Raw genomic sequence first — 21,436 nt, 5'->3', positions numbered from 1 at the left:
CGAAGAGGAAGCCATTAGTTAAGGCACAAAAACCTTGTGTATTCGGGTGAGCAGCAAATGTCTGTGCTGGAGATATGCACACAAGACCAGCCCATGCTAGTCAGAGTCGTGTACTGTGAATTAAAATTGAAGCAGCTTGCACTGCACAAGCACCACATTTGCAGCCTACTTGCCTGCTAGTTTTCTTGCATACATCCAGTCACTCACCTTAGTCTTGTGTGGGTTCATCAGATCCAAAAGACTTGAAAAACACAAGTTGAATATTTTTGCTTTTTGTTGGAACAAAAACAACTGATAAACTGAAACTTTCAAAAGAGACCATAAAATTGAAGTTCACTAACCACAAACCATTTCCAAAGCCATGGCTCATTTCAGTCCTATTTCACACATTCACACACACAGAGTTTTTGCACATTTACTGAAAACAAAAGATGTGTTCAGATGTGCTCTGAAAAGTCCATCATTCGACTAGGTATCTCATAAATACAAATAAGAAGCAGTTCTAGTCTGATACAATACAGCAGTTTCAATTCAATTCAAAATCTTGTTGGCACTGTGGCTTGAGCCACACAATTTAAAGGAAAGCCATCAGACCTTCTCTCATGTGAATATTTAATGTTCAGAGAGAAGTGAGGGAATTTTGTGTTGAAGCACATGCTGTTCTCTTAAACACTGCATGTTTTAAATTAGGGTTAACCAACTTGTAAACTTGCTCAGAAGATCTCCAAACCCCAAACAAAGCCAGAGGAACTCAATCAGAAAAGCTGTGGACAAATAAGATTACCATCCTGCCATACTAGTGAGAAGAGCCTGTCAAAAAGAGAAGAATCACATCGCCAAATGGAAAATTTTTAAATAATTATGACTAAATATAACATCTTGCTGATGGGTTTTGTGTTTTGTGTCTTGTTTTGCCCCTACAACCTTTCTTTTACAATAAAAACATACATTTCTGTGTGTTCCATTAGATAACAAAAGGCAGCAAAGTCTTCTTCAAATTTTTTACGCTTCAGGCCCAAAGTGATGGCACCCATGGGAGTGAGATGAAGCTTTTCCTTCCAGGTTCCACAGTATAGAAGCAGCAGCACTAAAGCCAGGGAACGAGGCCAGCAAGTGCAGGGGAAGGTAGAGGAAATACCTTCCCAGACCCATCTTCTTCACAGGTCTTGTCAAAATATCTGTAAGGCAGCCAAGATTCCCAAGCAGACTGGAGGGAGGAAGACTCATACATTCACATCTGAAAGTGTCACTGAGAATTAGAATTTTGAGCTCATTACAAAAGGGCACAGGAAATCAAGCAGAGGATCCTTTTCACACTGAACCTAGACCAAGGCAAAGACTGTTTATTCTACTACAGTGAAATATTTTATATTCACAGTCATCACCACAGTGTTGAATAAAGTGAAGGAAAGTGTTGTTGCTTCTTCCTTTTAGCATTCTCTGTTGCTGAACCCTCTGCCATCCGCATTCCCACTTCCACTGACACCCTCCTGAAATGTCAGTGCAGTGACTTTCTAGGAATTTGATCCGAGTTCAAAAATCCCCATCTGTTCCCACTGGAAAAGAATGAGATCAGATTGTAAATGCGTGACAGTCTCCTCACAAGGAGACACGCGAGCACAATTTGGTCACATATAAAAGTTGGTCCCAGCTTCCTTTATTTAAATTAAAAACTACAGGCTCATCTCTGTCTTTCTGTAATAAGTTATTCAGATATTCAGATAACAGAATCATGAAATTGTAGAATCACAGAATCCTTAGAGTTGGAAGGGACCTCTGAAGGCCACCAACTTTCCTGCAATGAACAGCGGCACCACAGCTAGATCAGGTTGCCCAGGGCCTGATCCAGCCTGGCCTTGACAGTCTTCAGGAACAGGGCATCAACCACATCTCTGGGCAACCTCAGAGTGGTTCCAGTGCCTCACCATCCTCACTGTAAAAGGTTTTTTATTTATATTCAACCTAAATCTACCCTCTTTGAGCTTGAAGCCATTTCTCCTTGTTCTGTCACCACAGGCCCTGCTTAAAGTCTGTCCCCTTCTTTCCTGTAGCCCCCCTTTAGATACTGAAAAGCCACTCTCAGGTCACCTCACAGCCTTCTCTTTTCCAGCCTGAACAGCCCCTATGCTTCTAATCATCACACGCTTAAGTTAAGTGCATGTATAGGCAAGTACTCTCAAGACACTTCATTAATCTAGATTTTAACGAAAGATGTTTAAAGTTATAGACATGCAAGCACACAAGGAGTTTTTCAAGACTTAAAAGCTACTGGGTCTTGAGAAATGTGGCTCTGGTAGTACTTATTACAGTTATTTAAATAAATTCAAAATAAATGTATGTTTAAATTAGCATGAGACTCATCATTAGACACCAGCATCGTCATCATCCCCTCTCTCATCATTGTAAGAGCTTTTCTGAACAACTCAATTCTCTACTTTGAAGCATGGGATGGGTACCCTTGACAAAAGTACACATGCACATCAGGAAAACATGTTCAAAAAAAGATTTCGTCATAGTTTGTCATCATAGTATGCAGCCTCCAGGACACAAATGCTACAAAAGATGCCCTTCATATGAGTGCATCCATCTTGCAAGTGACTTGCAGGAAGAGAACAGGAGAAGGACCAGCAGCAGGAGGGTGGAGGAGCACACCCATTGGGATGGGGCACAGGATTTCCCCGACTGCCGACAAAGAACTTTGTGCCCTTTGAGCCATTTTTCAAAGAAATAAAAGAAATTTATAAAACCTCAAATGTTTTAGAAGGCAAGACTGAGATCTGTTTCAGGAGTGCCTAAATGAGAAACTGGAGGTGCAGTTTGGATACTGTCTGTGCAACAGGCAGACTGTGCTATGAAGCATGTCAGTGGCAAGCTGAACTGGAAGCTAGACATAATTATGCTTGTGGGTCCTTTCCAACTTAAGATATTCTACGGTTTTATGGGTGCAGGTTTTTGCTTTGCTGCAATTACTGCTCTCAGTAGCAATGGCAGCACCATGCTGCTGTCAGGCTCTTTGGGGAGGCTGTGGTCCTGTTGAGTGATGCTCACCACACAGCACATGTGAGCATCAGACACGTCCCACAGTTTGTACAGAAGTATCTGTGTTAACTTTCATCACTCCACGTCACAATTAGGACCACCACAGAAAGTGCTGTACAGCCCCAAGTTTACCAAGGCCAACATCCAGAGGCAGTCATGGTATCACTACATGCAGCTGGACACCCATGTTAAAGAAAAGCCATTACATCATAAAAGAAAGGCAGGACACATCACAGCTCCTGGGAAACTCACATTTGTGTGCTTGTTTGTCATCTGAAATGCACAAAGTTACCTTCTTGAGATGTTTCTCTTTACCTGACTGCCTCCACAACTAGACCAGGGCTAATGGTAGGAGTAGGAGCCTGCATCATCCACTGCACATTTCTCAATTTGCCTTCATGGCACTCTGTGGAGCACCAGTAAGATGAGGATTGTAAAAAAAAAATCAAGCTATCTGTCCAAAGCTCTGTAAGAACTAAAGGCAGACCCTGTGAGTCCCAGCTGAGTACTGTAAGGTTAACTTTGCTGCATTTGACACTTCTAGATGCACAGTAACTTCAAATTCAGTCAAGTTAAGCACTCACTGAACACTGCTGGATTTTCCTTCACTGGAAAAAGATGACCCAAACTCAGGGAAGATTAGACAATCCCAAGCATCTCTCTTGCTTGCATTTATTTGCACTTCTTTTAAGTCCAGTACATTTGCAGCCAAGAAAAAGCAATGTGTTTGTATTCTGCATGTGGTTAAAGCCACATGACCGAAGTCTTCAGTTCTAAAATATACAAATACACACATACATATATCTTTTGTCATTAATTAAAATTGTTTTTAATAAATAACCTGGATTTGATATATTTTTATTTTTTTTTACAGTAAGTCTTATGGAAAGCAATTTCCCAAATGTGCAAACCATTAGCAAAATATGTAAAAAAACCTGAAGTCTGATCGGCAGATTAAAGTTGCAGAATGAGTAAGACTTAAGCTTGTTTAGTATTAATACCAGAAGATCCCTCTGCACTCTAAAATGTGAAATACCATTTGCTTTGTTAGCCCTTCATCAACTATTCATTCAATTTGCTCTAGAAACAGGAAGAAATTAACACAGATAACTTAGAAGTCATGCAAAGATAGCACTACTTTTTCATAAGAGTTTCAGTTATAAAAATTCTTACTGAACGCTGCTGAATTGCTTTGACAGTCCACATGGCCAGCACTAGAAGTCTGTTGATATAACTAATAAGTTACTTATTAATTAAAACAGATTCAATTAAAACAAGTCTTCCTTTTCCACTAACTGAATACCAACTGTTATGCATTTAGAGCTGACTATAAGAGCAAAGCTCGTGCACCACTTCAAGCTGCAGTTTCACAGATGATGGAAAAGTCTGTTTATTTATTTATTTTAATAGGGGGAAAAAAAGGAGAAAAGTAAGATTAAATGCTGATGTAACCTCGAGGCCAGCATCATTCTGCAGGAAAACACCATCATGCTTCTGGAAAGAAAGTGCATTTAGACTTAGCAGGCTCTGTCATGATCAGAAAATATCCATGCTGCTTCTGCATAACTTCAGGGATATCTTACTTAAGTGGAGCCCAGCATACCAGCAATGAACTGCAGCCTCACCTGCTATTGTATGGTTTGTGGGCTTATTAGTATCAGAGCTGTGTACATCCCCATGCTGACAAAGGAGTGGGAGACGATGATAAAGATCTGCACTAAATTAGAGTCTACTTTTATGACTGCAAAAAGAATAGGCAGCAAAGTCAGGATGAATAAAAGTAAGTGCAGGAAGGTTACTCACACTACCAGTCCCTTATAGGTTTAGATCTTCTAGGCCAAACATTAACATCTACCCACTTCTCCAAACCAGTCAATCTCACCACCAAGTTCATTTCTTTGTCATTATCAAACTAACCCTCCATGGGGAAGGAGTATTGGCTTCAATAAGCCCCAGTCAATGCACTTAATTTCTAAATTTCAGGTTAAGACAGTAAATCACCACTACTATCAACACAGAAGGATAGTGGATATGGCAAAAATAAGAAAACCCTCTTCCTCTTCCCATTCAAAAAAAAAAAAAAAAGGCAAGAAAATGATTTTTTAAAGAAATTACTTGCAGAGCTGTTCCGAAACTCTAACTCCCAAATTCCCTATCACATTACTGTGTGCACTGCAGATGAAACAAAGCAAGGGAGAGTAACAAGGCCACTTTTGAAAGGAAAATACCATCATGAAAAGCTCATGTAGTGAATATAACAAAAGCAACAGGCAAAACTGAGAAGGCAGAGAATGAAAAGCAATAATATTGATTTAAGGAGTTCCTGGATTTCTTTCTAAGGGATATCAAAGAAGCATTTTATGCCTAATAGGTGCCATCAGTGTGCAAATATTTTCTAAAATAATGACAGATTTATTCTTACCTACAGGAAAAAAAATATCTGTACCATAAATGACTCTTTTCTCCCAACAGAAGCCTGCAGCAAAGCACATAGGTGAGAAAGAGCAGAAATATGCAGAAGTCCTTTACAAAAGAGGTCATCCTGGGAGACAGGTATGCACAGATTTCAAGAACCAAAGTGACTCACAGACCATGTGAAACAAAAAGAAACCTTATCCCCAGTAAAAGCCCTTTGATATTGAAACAGTTCAATAGGAGGTGAGTGCTATGGACACTGAACTGCTCTGCTGTCTTAATTTCCAAAGCAGATTAAAATGTTTTCATTTCGCAAGCCTGGCTAACCCTGACTTCTAAGAGAAAGCAAATTTATTATTAAGTACCCTTCAGGGCTTCAATTTAAAAAAAAAAGAAAAAGTGCATTATGTGTCCTCGAAGGGGAATTGAGAGCTTTATCCAAAGCCTTTCTACAAACTGCCCAGAATGGCAGATGGTGTCTCCATGAGTTCTTCCCACCTGGCCAGGCACTTCATGTGTGAAGGAGTTTGGTCACCAGTTTCATTACAACCAACGAAGAGCTCTCTTGTTCCAGAGATGCAGCTCTGGCTCAGTTTTGTTCCATATCACCTTCTACAAGCATTTCTTGCTGGAAGGAAGACAGAGACATTTGAGTTGTAATGCTAGACGGGATGAAGACAAGTCTCTATAATCTCTAAAAGAAACTATCCAGCACTGAAGTGATATGATACTAACACATTAAAACTTCGACAGTTAAGAGATTTTTATTTTTATTTTTGCATAAGCATGTCTTTCTTTCCTCTCCCCCCATCATTTACTGCTTTATTTGGTCACTGTAGTTAATGGATGGGCCACAACCTCCAACAGCAGCACAGCCAACTGACCCACACTGGCATCCTGATAGCACTCATCTGCATCCTCAAAACTCGACTCCACAATAAGGCCTCTGCTCCCACATCTTATAGCTTTTTGGTTCTATTTTAATTCAAGTTTTCTGGCACAGCTTTATTTTGGGTATAGCTTTAATGACATAAGCACATCCCTGTTGTTTATTTAATTGTCCACAGTGCCAGACAATCACAGTTTCACTGCATTTACCAAAAGATGCAGTGTTTTGAAAGCCTTTAAGTTATTCTGTTTAGCTTTCAGCTTGAACCCTTCTGATCAACTGCATTAACTTCACATCAGATTTTGATGAGAAATCTTCACTTCCTTAATTAGATTTACGTTTGCATTACAATGCTACTCTTCCATCCATGGTGAAGAAGGATTATAACCTTAACCATACACAGAAAAATAGTATGCTGCTGTTCTGTTATTCCCAGGGGGAAAAAGAAAACAAAGCATTTTATACAGACATCTTACATTTTTGCAAATTTTCTTCCTTCTTTTTAAGCATCCAGCTGAGGGAAGGAGGATAATATATTTGGAACTAATCATAAATATCAAAAGCAGAAAAGCCACTCTATAAGCCATTTGGGGCACCATCCCTGGAGGCATTCAAGGCCAGGCTGGATGTGGCTGTGGGCAGCCTGGTGTAGTGGTTGGCAACCCTGCTCATAGCAGGGGGGTTGAAACTAGATGATCATTGTGGTCCTTTTCAACCCGGGCCATTCTGTGATTCTTTGATAGGATTCTATGTTTGATGTTAAGAACATAGAAATTCTCACTGACTTTCATTAGCCTTTATCGATGTAAAACAGCAATGGTGCCAGTTCAGTATCTTCTTTTAGTGCTCTTAAAGGTTAGGAAGAATTTCAACACAGTTAATAACACAGATGGAATCAAGAAGTTTAAGCAATAATCCACGTTCCTTATCTTGGAATAGGTGCAGTGCACAGAGCAGGATGCTTCTTTCCAAGGCTTTGCCTCATGCATGCCTTCATTGCATTGGTGCACCTATTTGGTCAATGCATATTCTTGAATTAATCATTTCAAACCATTTCTGATAGATTAACATTCTTCTGCCATTGCAAAGCTACTACCATTCCAGCAAGCTATTGAGAAAAATGCAGCATTAATACATATATTGATTCTTTAAATCACTAACAAGAATTGAAAGCAAGTCTTTCTCTGAAACAGAATGATTCTTACAAATGTGAGCTTTCTTCCCTTTTGACCTAAAGATCTGAAGTTTTAAAAAAAACCAACAAAATTGGGCTATATTCTCTTTAGACAAAAAGTTTATTTGATTGGAAAAACTGATTAAAAGAGAACCAATATTCAATAATGAAAATGGCTGAGGAAAATAAATAATTTGGATCCCACAAGCTCTGTGTAGAGCTTTACAAAAAGACCCCAACAGTTGCTTTCTACCTCTTCCCCTTCCTCTTTCTGCATCTTGCTTAAATGCTTTCAGTATTTGTGTTTTGAACGTTTAAGTCTATTTCACATATGTTAACAATAAAACTGTAATTCTGCTAATTGATCAAGTCCCATCACTTAAAGCATAAATTCTAATCCTTAATTAGTTTGCAAACCAAGGCCTTTTTTCATTCATTTTGCATAAATTGCTCTCCTCCTTTTCCAGTCTCCACAACAGAGAATTTCATTTGTTGATGTTTTCCCCTGTAATCTCATTAGCAGACTCTCTCCCTCTGCCACTGGTTAGGTTTTGTACTTGGATAGAATGGCTTTCAGTACTGCCAGGCAACAATTGCAGCAATCATATGGATGGAATTGAATGTGCTTTTCAGTCTACTGTGATTTTGTTAACAACAAATATTCAGATAAATAGTAAGGGTTTAAAAAAAGTTACAGATCTCCACAGAGGTAAACATACTTGATACATATTTCCTTCATTTACTGAGCAAACATGCAAAGAAGCACATGATTTCCTCCAGAGAGCCAAAAAAGCACGTGAGAGGGTCACACAGACTGAAGAAGGAGACTGTGCAAAATCACTGTCTCCCTGCTTGTCTTGCACAAAGGACACCAGCTGGCAACGACACAGAAAAGCACAGACTCAAAGCCTCCCTTCTGCTTGCCTCAGTGGCTCCATCTTCTATGGTAATGGGTAATAAGTCTTCAGAACCAAAGGGAACCAAGAACAGACTTTTAAAGAACTTCAAACAGCACTGGAAAGCCCAAAGGGCACTGGAGAGAAGTGCTGGGACACGACCAGCAATCACCTTTCAGAAACCAGAGCCTTACTGGGGCAGCTGGCAGACATCCTCCACCTCAGCCCAGAAGAATGAGCCAAAACCTGCATAACTGTCCATGTCAGCCAAACCTACAACAATCCTGTGCTGAGGAACACCCATCATCTCTTCTACCTCCATCGGCAGACGCAGACACACAGTGGAAATCTGCTTCAAACATCTGCTTCAACACACACGCAGCCTTCAACAGACCAGACAGTACCTTGCAGAACCTCATGTCAGGTTACCACTTATTGACTCTGGTAGTGGAGAGAAAGCTGAAGTTGTAAATCGCTGACATAACCATCATCTTTGAAATGTAACTGAAACCAGCTTTAAGATTTCCTTCTTATGACTAATTCCCTTTATCCAGGCATCTGTTAGATTTAAGAAAGAAGTCATAACAAGCTTCCATTTCCAAACTTGCTTTTACCCAAGACCAAAGTCCTGCCTTGAAAGGCTACAAAGGTTCTTCACAGTCTGCACACAAATATATTCATGCAGGGCTAGGGGAACTTCTGCACATTCGAAGCTTGCAGTATGTGGGTTCAATCTTTTAGAACAGAGCAAGGGACAGCCTCAAAATAATCCCATGCTTCCATTATTCACTTCAGCTAGAAAGGATTCAAGACAACATCAGGGAAAAAATACCAGTGTTGATTTGTATTCTAGGAATGAATGAATGCTAAAATCAAAATGATTTAAGGACACATCTTGACTGTGAAGTATTTGTAGCTTTTTTTATGATTCCAGCTGCACTCTGCAGAAGGGTTGTTGTAATATGAGCATTTTATTTGCTTAACAGGCAGGTAAGATGCACTAATTGGTTGGATATGATACTTATTCAAACTCTTTATTACAGCACTGAAAATGATTCAGTTCCAGTGTTCAAAGTAAATACATTTTCAGCAGCTATTCATAGAAAAGTTGCACTAAAACAACTGAAGACAGAGCAAGTTTGCAAAATCACTGCTGCTAAACTGATTTTAATTACTTAAATAAAGTCACTTGGAGCAGGTTGGATGCATGCTGGTAACCGACCAAGTTTATTAAAAAAAGTAAATATCATCTAAAATTAACAATTTGATTATTTTTGGTTATTATTCCAGTTGTTTTAAAACTAGTATACAACTTTCTCTGTCTTCGTGTATGTATTTCTAATTTTAAATAAAAAGTTTCAATCTACGAATTTAAGAGACTTATCCCCACACACACATTCACCCTAGAACAGGCCCTTTGTCAATGTACAGTCAGTGTTTGCATCTGAGGTCCCCAACAGAGGATCCTGGTCAGGACTCGCTTCTGTATCACAAGGTTGGCAGGATGCCTACACAGCAATGCTAAGGCACGAACAGCAGCTGTTTCCATACTCCATTTGGTTCCCAGTTAGAGAGCAGAGCAGAGGAGACCACAGCAGTGATGAGTACCCACAAGGAGATGCATGTAGAGTTTGCTGCTGGAGCCATCACCTCCAAAACGTCTTCTTAAAAACTTCTGTGCACAGTAGAAAGTCTTCAGGCGCTGGTTACCTGTGTTATTTTTTCCTCAGAGAGGAGGATTCTTCAAAAGGCACACTACTCAGTGCACAAATCTTTACCTTTTCTTCTTGCTACAGCTCAGCAACCTGCATCTGAATGACTGCAGCTCTAGGTACAGACCGGCCCCTTTCCTGCCCAACTTCTCCTCTCACTTTTACTGGCAGGGACAGAAACCACCTGGCTTTCTAGCTCAGATAGATAAGCTGCTCTAACCTCCCCACAGCAGCTACCACCCGCTTTCCCTTCTCTTTTCAGACCTTGTAGCTCTCAGGGCTGGCACAAGATGCTGCCACGTTACCCAAAAGTCAAAGATGAGAGCAGCACATTCCCAGATTTGGGAATTTTCAGTGTCCTGAACAGTCTGGCATACAGATGTGGAACCACCTAATAATGTAGGCCTGTTTGCTAAAAGCACAGACCAAACATCAGATTATGTGCTTATGTGTACACGTCAGGATAAAAGGAGGCAGAGATGGTCAAAAAGATACTGCTGCATAAATGGTTGCAGAAGCTTCCAGTGCAAACATAGGAGCGCAGGGGGAACGTGCCAGAGGCTTGCAAAGCACAGCAGAGAGCCAGGGCAGGTTTGTTGTGATGAGGGACAGGATAACAGCACTGTAACAGAGAAACCTGAACTGCTTTAATTGGGTCCTTCTCCTTATAAAATAGTTATAAAAAGAAATGTGAGATTACAGGACCAGCTGAAACTGGAGTGCTAATAAAACACAGGAAACCATTGATCTCAACAAGAGTCATTTACTGCACGCATACGGAGTGCTGGGTCTGCAGGGCTGAAATATCCTTTTTTAAATAAATTAAGAATAAAAGAAAAAAGCCACCATGTGCAGTACCTTGAGAAAGCGAAAACATCAAGCACAGCAATTGGAGAGAACCCACATACTGCAGTGACCATAGGTTTGCTGGAATCATGGAGACAGAAGATAAAACTTTTTCTGCCAAAACACCAGAATGACCCTTTTAAAAAGCTTTTCACAACCTGCCAAAGTAACTTGGACAACATCATACCATTTCCAAAAATGTAGGAAACATACGGAGTGCAGAGAAAACCTCGGAAGCAGATATAATTTTTTTTCCACATCACTGACTGTGCTGCTGAGATCTTTTTACCCTGAAGTATCACTAAAAGATCAGCCAGTAGCCAAAAAGCAAATCAAGAACACAAAAGGAGAGAAGGAATGCACTTAAGATATACAATTGATGCTGGCAAATCTCAGCCTCAGGAAAAGAAAACCAACTAAACAGATACTTACCAGAGGATTTTATAAATACAGGTCGATGCTCACGTACCCCTCAGTATTGCATGTGATTGCAAAGATTTGCCATCTCATGAGACCATATGCATATACCCATAAGTTTCAAACTTACATAAGTTTTTGCCAGAAACAGTCAGTCAGACATTCTCCTTTACCTCCTCAGCTGCTGAAAACTATGATCTCTTCCATACTCTCTCATGTCCAAATTTTGCTGGATTTTGAAATGATCCACACTTTCTATTTAAAGCTTGAGCTGGAATGGATGTTTAAGTCGTTTCACAAAGAGTTTGGTTTACATCTCCCTTTATGAAAGATTTAAGTCATTCAGCTGAAAAGCAGTGTCTTTTTACCCTGAGCAGCTACTCCAGCAGCAATGAAGTAAATAATATGAAACAAAAACAGGGGAAAGAACCAAAGTGTTCTGTAACAGAAGAGGGTTTGGGTTTGTTTTCGCAAAGTTCAAACACATGAAGTTTTATGGCTTAATTAAAAAGAGTGCAAAAGGGTTGAGAGAAGGAAGGTTTCCATTAAGAAGATCTGAACTAGTTCAGCAGTTGTTTGAGCTCTGTCTGAGCTCATTTTTTGCCTGGTCACAATAGCAGAAGACTTCAGCAGCAAACCAAAAGTTTAGAAAACAGGAGTGAGCTGATGCTAGATGAGAGGGCAAGAGGCAAAGCAGAGGTCATCTCTAAAATAATTACCGGCACTGTATTACAGCCTGCCACAAGACAGCTTTTCCCATTTTTAAAGCTGCAAATATAAACAACACTTACAAGGAAATTTAATTTGAATGGTGAGCCAGGAAATGAAAAAGTGGGCTGGAAAAAATGATGGATTTTCCTGTGACCCAAGGAGCAGCCCAAGGAAGTCCCTGCTCTCAGAGAATTCCACTTACTGATCACTGGGATTCTCTATCTGCAGGGAGTAGGCTTTCAAGACACTGTTTCCTCTCCCTCCCTTTGCTGGCCATTACCAGAGGCTGCTATCCTCTGCTATAAATGTTCCTGTGGGACCTGGAGAGAACTGTAAGGCAGCTCAGGACAGCTAATGTGCAGTAGACTTCAGCTGCTTTAAGAATCTGGGAGTCACTCTGGTTTAGGGAGGAGTCATCCTTCATCTGCACTTTTCAGATAGCAAAGTAATAATTTGATGGTGAAAAGACGCCCCTAAAATGCTTTCTTGCTGCAATGACTCCAGCAAAAAAGCAGAGCTGGGAAACTGACAGCATCTGCAATTTACTGTAAATGGCCAACTAGCTGCAGCCAGCCAGAGCAGCGCGTGGGCAAGGATGCTTGAGCTGTGGCCATCAGCATCCACACTGCTGAAAGGCATCCTGAGCACAATCCTTGGAAAAAGGCCACCACAACCACAGAACATGACCCTGCAAAAGGACAACTGGCAGAAGCTGCGTGTGCCAGCTCACACAGCCCATAGCTGAAGGCAAGTCTGCACCCAAACCGTCAGCCAGGGCCTCAACTCACACTCAGGAAGCCAGGCTTGAAACAGGGTGTGGATGTTGCCACTGCATCCTTCCTTTGTGCACTGTGGGGTTGTGCCCAGGGATCCCCATTAAGGTGAAACAGCTGATATTGCAAATACATGGATATCACAGCCCTGGATCCAGAGGGACACAGCACTGTGGAACTGAAGCTCCACTCCTGTAACACACTGTCATTCTGACAAGGAGCTAACAAAATGTCCTTTCATCTCAGGCAGCTCAGCCAGGACGTCTCCCTTTTGACAGCTTAACATTTCATCTGCAGATCTCTGCCTAATCAGCTCAGCATTAGGATCTGCAGTTAAACCTCATTTGCTGGAGCTGAAGATTAGAGATAAGAAATGGGAGATTCGAGAACAAAAAGTAAACAAAGACAATAGGAGCTCTTATTTCCTTCCTCATTAATTCCTCATTGCAACTGCTCTCAAAGAACAATCACCTGACAGTATATCAACTCAGTTTCTCTCAGAGGGCAGGTCAGGCAAGTATCAACCTCCAAAAAAGCAAGTCAGAACTACAAACACCTTATACAAGTTGGGAGCAGGGAGACTCATTCCTCAAGTAACACAAGCTGCTGTCTGCTCCGGGCAGCCCAGCTGCCCAACACTGGCTCAGACAGCTTAAATCCTAACTTACTGGGTTGAGGAGTCCTTGCCCGTTGTGGGTAACTTTTTGCAAGGTAGAAGTAATCCTGAACAGGAATTTTCCTCTCCAAGGAACTCTGCAGAGGGCAGCCACATACTGCAGTCACTCCGGTAGGCAAAGCCAACAGGAATCCTACCACATATTTCCTGTCTCATATATACAAAGGCAACTTTAAATATGGATTGGCTTGATACAGGTGACCCTTTAGGACGGCAGCACAAACACACAGATGTAGGGAACCAGGTAAGCTGAGTAAGCAAGATTTCTTTGCACAAAGGCACTTGCTGGCCAGTTTTTCCTCAGCTCCACTGTGGGATGGAAATGGAAATGTTTTTGATAACAGATAATAATGACTTAGGCAAGTTTCTCTAGTTTGTATTTATTATGTGGGCAAGAGGCCAGACAGAACATTTAGTTAATTAAAGTTTTATTGAAAGTAGAAAGTGGTGTGTTTCTAACAACCCTCCATTTTCCCCAGAAGAACATGGCCCTTAGCTTTCCTTTAATATACTAACATAAAAGAAAATTACAAAAATATACCCATGCAGCTCCTTGCAAGATCCAAATAAAAAACTACTGCTAAAACAAAAAATTAAATTCATCATTCAACATAGCATCCCCACAGAAAAAAAAAAATAATAATACGCAGGAGAAATAGGCAAGAGAAAAGCTATATTAAAAAGGTAAAATTTGGAATAAAAAAGCAAAGGCAGGAAATAGGGCAAAAACCAACAAGATCCTTACACTACTCAAGTTGGCCAAAGATATCAAGCCTTGTTCTGTTTGTTTTTCATGCATTACTCACCAGGCGTGTTCATGCACTGGGAAGGATACCAGCTAAAACATGTGGTTAGCGGCCAGCAGAGATAATACAGTTAGAAGACACACAGGTCTGCAGCAGCTTTCCTTTCCAACTATTTCCTATTTAAGCAAAGATTGATTTTACATGATGTGACAAGGCCAACGATCCAAAGAAACCACCGCACCATGCAGACCTTTACTGTAAAGCACAGAGTGAATGTATCCTCACTGTGGGCTTACTGAGTTTCGGACTTAAGTTTCCGTTTCATGCAACAGCAAGTTGTGTTTTTCTGTGGCATAACCCTGTTGCGTGGTGAACTCAGTGGTTGCTCTTTCAGCTCAGAGCCCTGCAATTAGTGTACAAATACACAACACTTTGAAATAACGAGGTTACTCTCTGCTCTAATTTTTCAAGACTTCACAATACACCTCACTGAATTACAGGAATTGTTCATTTGGTTACACTCAGCTTCTAGAAGGAAGTGATAAGTAAGCATTGCACTTTTACTGGTAAAGTAAGTGGTAAAGGAACGAGGGGGCAGAAATATATGGGGTTTTCCCCCCATCTTCAGCTTCACAGAATTTTTGTATGGTTCACTGGTCTGACAGTGAGAATGAAAGCGCAGCCAGCACTCCCCGTTGCAGCTACCCACAAAATGACAGTTTAAATCATGCTGTGTGGTCTGCTTCCACAACAGGCTTCTACAAAGGTAGCAACCATGTTGTAACACATTTAGACACATGGAAAGAATGCTGCTCTGATATGAGAGATGAAGCAACCATGGCTTACAGAAGGCAACACCTGAGGGTCTGCACATTGACTGCATGAGAACTGGGTAACAACAGGGATTTCCTTATGCAGCACAGAAGAATCCAAGCTTGTGATTCTGGTGCAGAAGGCTCATGCAAGCTTATCTCACACAGATCAGCTAGAAAGCTTACAGCTCCAGCTCATAGTGCAAGTTGAAACAGATAAACCTCAAAGACTTCTTTTTTCTTGAATTCTCTCATTTCCTTTTCTTTCCAGTCTACTATAACCACCTGGTATCATAATCTGATCCACTTTTTTTCCCCCTGTACAGAAATCGGGTCAAAATTTATCAAACAATGATGAAGAAAAGGTCAAATCTAAGGTGAGAACGCCCATGTTCCATCTGAAAGGAGATGTTTTGCAAGCTTGGTATCTCTGGCATCTGTGGCACATTTGGAAAAATAAATATTAAAAAAAAATCCCAGTCTATTCCAGCTTTAAGTGCAAAGAACTTAGAAAAGCAAACACACCATTGTCATATTGGACATAATTAAAATCCACTAACGTCCTCTCTCTGCTCTCACTACATGCTGCCTCAGTGACCTCCATTCATATCCTTGCAAGAAGTACTTTGGGTCATTTTACAGACTTTGTCATCTGTCTACATAACTGACACCTATATTCCAAAGCAACTTTCATTTTTAAAGAGTTAAATTTCAGCAAAATGCCATATACTGGGTAATGCTCAAGGTTCAGCTCTCCTGCAGTAAGAATAACCCCAGGCTAGTTACTCAGCTGAGCGCAAGTTGTATCACTAAAAGTCTTTACTCCAGGTAATGTCTGATTTGCCTTTACATCTCTTGCTTATTTTGTTCATGCCTAGAAGATAATCAGGCAGAGACCCACCTGCAGTCCAACATCATTATCTGGCTCTGGAAGACATACATACCTGTAACAAAGCACGCAGCTCCGCTCGGCACTTCACCCCCTGCCTGTGAAAGGCAATGAGGAGTCAAGTAGAGGGCTGGGAGGAGAAGCTTAGTGACACCACCAGCAACAGCTGCAAGGCAGATTTTTTCTTCATTGATATTTAGTGCACATGCATGTACACCTCAGCTGGTTTCCAATCAGCCTTTAGTTCTGAAGTTAGAGCATTTAGGCTGACCACACTACACTTGAACAGTATGATGACATTCCTTCGCCAACAGCAAAGTGATTCCATACACTTCAAGTTCTAGCTTCAATTATAAACCCTAAGCAAAGAAAAAGGGCACAGATATGCTTCCCCTTCCATTAAGGGCTTCAAAGTAACAGCATTTAAATCTAGTCTAACCTTTAAATGTCCCAAACTGTAATGATCCAAGCTTTTAAGCTTCCAACCATCCATCCACTTCTCATTCCACAGCTGGCTTACAGAAATATTTTTAAATTGTTTTTAAGATCACTGTAGGACCTTCTGGTTGTCCAGCATGCACTATCACCTATTTACCTCAGGTTTTCCCTCAGTTGAATGCTGGCTATTTGACATTCAAACGAACCACAGGCACCAGAGCAAACATGAGATTGTTAAAGTAAAGGAATCTGATTCAAACAACATCCAGGAGAGAAAACCCATAATAGTATGGAAAGCTAATAAAAGTTTGGTTTGCTTTTTTAATTAACTATGTTTAGAAATAAGAAATAATCATTAAGGAAGTCCAAACTGCTTAAATGTATACAGGAGCAACAAAAAAAATCCTCGTCTCTTCATTTTCACCGTAGATGCAAATGCTTTGACCAAAACACGTGGTGCAATGAATCAAAGTGCTTTCCCAACGCATCAGAAAAGGGGAAAATCCCCAGTGCTGTTACAGTAGCACACGGTTGTCAGTCAACACACAGACACTGACACTGTGCAAAACATTTATCCTTTGGCTCAGCCCAAACTCTAATGAAATTCCACATTTGACCAAGATACGGGGAAAATTGCAATGTAGCTCAACTGTAGCTGATGACATCCCACCAAAGAACGGCAACCTCTTGTCTCTGAGTCAGCTACATTTCCACATTTAGTGAAGTTGCTTCAGGTGACTCAGACGCACAGCCTGGGAGGTGAGTACAGAAAATCTCTTAGCAGGATTCCGCTGCAGCTTTTCAAGATGAAGCCCGATTTGCCTGGTGCTCCTTATTTGAACTTCAGTTATTTGGAAATATAATTTAAACTGCAATTTGTCTTAAGGAATTTCCTGAGAAGCAACAAACTTAATAAAGGTAACATCAGAGGCACAGAACCGTCATGTAAGGAAATGACCATGGTCCAACCAGATCCTGTTTTCACCTCACAGCAGTTTCTTAAGCTGCCTACTTGCCTAAAGGCCTTTAAGGGAAGATGATTTCTATCCTTGTGCAGTAAGTTCCTGCTTGAAATACAAAGTTTAACGTGTTTATGTTATCTTTTCATTAGCACTGTTTGCAATATTCCATCCTGTTTATTTTTTCGTCTTGGTTCAAAGTCCCGAGTTAAAATTCTATCCTTTGCTAATTACTTATAGTGTAATCAAATCATTTCAGCCTTTGCTTCCCAATTAGTAAAAAAGGACAACAATAAATATTTATCTAATTGAATACATATTTGCTTACCCTGACAGCTTGATTTTCAAATACACAATGACTCTACAGAATTCTAAGCAGAAATTACCTAGTTTCTTATCCTTCTATGACCAAGTTACAAGTGTGATGGATGAGGGAAGGGCTGTCAACATAGTCTACCTAGACTACAGCAAAACCTTTGGCACTGCCTCTCACAGTATTCTCTTGGAGAACCTGGCAGCCCACAATTTGCTCAGATACACTCCTTGTTGGGTAAAGAACTGGCTGGAGGGCTGGGCCCAGAGAATGGTGGTGAATGGAATTAAATCCAGCTAGCAACTGGTCACGAGTGCTGTTCCCCTTGAGTCATACTGGAGCCTGTTCTCTTCAGTATCTTCATTGATTATCTGGATGAGGGCACTGAGTGCACCCTCAGTAAGTTTGCAGATGACGCCAACTTGGAAGGAAGTGTCAATCTGCCTGAGGCCCTACAGAGGGATCTGGACAGGCTGCATTGCTGGGCTGAAGCCAATGGGATGAAGTTCAACAAGACCAAATGCTGGGTCCTGCGCTTTGGCCACAACAACCCTAGGCAATGCTACAGGCTTCGGGCAGAGTGGCTGGAAGACTGTAAAGGACCTGGGGCTGTTAGCTGACGCTCACCTAAACGTGAGACAGCAGCACGTCCAGGTGGCCAAGCAGGCCAGTAGTATCCTGGCTTGTATCAAAAATCATATAGCCACAAGAACAGAGAAGCAATCATCCGTCTATATTCAACCCTGGAGGAGCACAAGTCCTATGGGAAGCAGCTGAGAGAACTAAGATTATTTAGTCTGGAGAAGAAGAGACTCAAGTAAAACCTTATTGCTCTCTACAACTGCCTTAAGGGAGGCTGTGGTGAGGTGGGGGTTAGCTTCTGCTCCCAGGTAACAGTGATAGGATGAGAGGGAATGGTCTCAAGTTGTGCCAGGGGAGCTTCAGGTTGGATATTTGGAAAAACTTCTCTGAAAGAGTGGTTGGGCAATGGAACAGCTGCCCAGGGAGGTGGTGGCATCACTGACCCTGGAGGCACTCAAGAAATGTGTAGATGTGGTACTAAGGAACATAGTTTAGTGGCGAGGTTGGTGGGAGGTAAATGGTTGGACTAGATGATCTTAGAGGTCTTTTCCAACCTATGATTCCGTGATTCTAGGTTAACTACACTAAATAATTACCATAATTTTTTGTACCTGCCCTGTTGAACTTTCACATCCTCCCCTTACTTAGGGATACCAATTCTTACTCCGCACTTCTAAGCTTGCCATTATGCAAAACATGATACTCCAAAAAGAGTTTGTAGCATCTTACTTCTGTCAGATTTTTGAAAGAGGACTGATACATTGATTATAAAGCCTTAAGAATCTGAATGGTTGTGTTTTAAAGTAAAGCAATCTTTCCAGTCCCCTTCCTGGAGGAACAGGATCCAACAGGAAGGAGAGTAGAGCTCCTTATTTCATTGCTTTTATAATAATGACTTATCTTTCTTATTCAACGTTTTGTTGACTAAATATGTATAATCTAGTCTGCCCAACTTCATGGAACTCTAAACATCTTCATTTCGATAGAAAATTAACTACATCAGTGGCTGTTCTAGCAGTCAATTAATCTTCTTCCCATTAAAAATAAAATAATAATAATAATAAAAAAAGCAAACTACCAAACATCCTAAATCAAGGGACTTCATTAATTTAATTCCAGTCAATAATGGAAGGAATAAGCCCTTTTAAAGCACATACTCTTTCAGCTCAAAGTTCATTACCAAACTACCCTTGCCTTCCTTACAGTGCACATTACAGTTCATTACAAATGCAGCCCTCTGCCTGTGTGCTACCAGATATGGCAGTCAAAGGAATTAAGCATTAAAACAGAGACATCCAAAGATACAGCGAAACACAGGTAAAATAAGACAGGTAAAATAAGTGACAGCATTGTCTTTCAGCAGCTAGAGATTTTTTCTTACATAATTCTGAAGGAGGAAAAAGTTCTACTGAAAGCTGATACTGGGACAATTAAGAATTTTACATGGCAGACACTAAGAGACTAGTGGCATAGTGTTATAGTACCTGGTGGAAAGCTACATACCTCACAGAGCTGACCTCAGCCTCAGTGTCACAGAAACAGGAACCCTCCTGTGGCCGATGCCATCTGTAGTCACGCTATGCCAGCAACATCATGGCAGTTTTGAAGAAAGGAAATAAAATGACTTAGCTGCAGGACACCATGGCAGTGGATTAGGAAGAGATCAGATATACTTGAATTATAATTCAAGCAGAAAATTTAGCTATGTATGTGGACCACTGTTATATCATCCAAGGGGCCTCCCAAGACTTAAAAACTTCCCTTTCTTTTAAAGCTCTTTGCCTTTAAAAAGTTATCCCAGCATCACTGGTCAGACCAGTTTTTGACTGCACCTCCAATTGACCTCCATTATTTGAGGAATGAACTATAACATTGCACAATAAAAGTGACATCTGTGGCAGAGATTTTCAAGAGAGAAGTTTTGCTTTATAGTTCTTTCAGTCCTATTTTCCTAGACAATAAGATTTGCTGTATCTACCAGTGTTTCTCCTCTTTGCTATTACTTCCAGCAGACACTGGGAAATGGATTACATTTAACTAAAGAAACATGTTTTCTTCTGTCAATCCTGTTAGTTCCCTGGAAGCAGATAATAAGTTAAGGAGATGACTTTTTAATACTTCTACAGAGAAGAGTGGACCTTAACTAGCTGGAAAGTACACAGATTCCTGTAAGTCAGCTTGCAAAGTAAAAAATTATTCCTGTAATGCAATAAGCATGAGCAATAAAGCAGTTTGTACAGATACATAAAGTCTGTAAAAACACTGAACTAGTGATAAAAAAGTAACATGCTTCACTTTTTTGCATTTCTAATCACCTTTTCCTCACTCTCTTCCCTATTTGAACTGCACGTTCCTCAGGGCTGAGACTGTCTCTTTAGATGTGACTGAATAGTGCTGAGCTGAGTTGACAGGACCAAGAACTCCATCTTTCTCGAAAAGAGGGTGTTTTGATAGAATGATGTCTGTAATGCATTTCAGCCTTTTAAACCAAAAGAATCTGACTGGTGTGGACATTCACAACTGCAATCTTCATATTACATTTCAAAGCTAGCTTTCCAGTTGCTGGAACTTCAGAACATCTTTGTACACCTTTTCAATGTAACATGACATCAGCCCAAGAAATAATGTTTTCTGCTCTTCAGATACCTAACATTTCTCACATATTACAGCTGAATTTACAGCTAGAATTTATTTCCCAGAAAAAGAAAGAACGTACTCATATTCACTCATCTTTTACAAATGACTTGTTCAGTTTTCTTGTACTTGGAAGATGAAGTGGGTAAATGAAGAAAACAACAGACATGCTTAGACTGTCTTTGGAGAGTTAGCTGCAGTAACAGAACCATACAGCCAGGGCTTTCCTCCAGAACACACACAGCTCCCTGTGCCCGACACAGGTCAGTGTGTCCTTGTGCAGCTGGGTGTGACAAAAAGTACTTGGAAAGGGTGCTCACAGGAGAGTCACAGAGCAAGCAAGCCAGGCTGCCTACCAGTCACTTACAACAAGTCATCTCTTCGGCTTGCAAAGCCTACTGCCAGCACAACCAGGAAGTCAGTTACAATGCACAATGCTCTGATTTGCTTCTTTGTATTACACAGAAGTATTTCTGAGACTTGGAAAGAAGAAAAAAAAAAAAAGAATTACTTTT

The 21,436-nt window shown here is 40.7% G+C and overlaps 1 protein-coding gene across 2 annotated transcripts in view; it reads right to left on the bottom strand.

Annotated features, from left to right (window-relative positions):
* The window catches only part of FAM107B (family with sequence similarity 107 member B), a 61,886-nt gene that overhangs the window by 32,927 nt on the left and 7,523 nt on the right, over positions 1-21,436 (bottom strand). The gene's annotated exons all lie outside the window — the stretch shown is intronic.

The sequence above is a fragment of the Meleagris gallopavo genome, chromosome 1, assembly GCF_000146605.3.
Source record: "Meleagris gallopavo isolate NT-WF06-2002-E0010 breed Aviagen turkey brand Nicholas breeding stock chromosome 1, Turkey_5.1, whole genome shotgun sequence".
Classification (NCBI taxonomy): domain Eukaryota; kingdom Metazoa; phylum Chordata; class Aves; order Galliformes; family Phasianidae; genus Meleagris; species Meleagris gallopavo.
The sequence above is the reverse complement of the archived record's forward strand: the minus strand, read 5'-3'. Positions and strand labels throughout refer to the sequence as shown.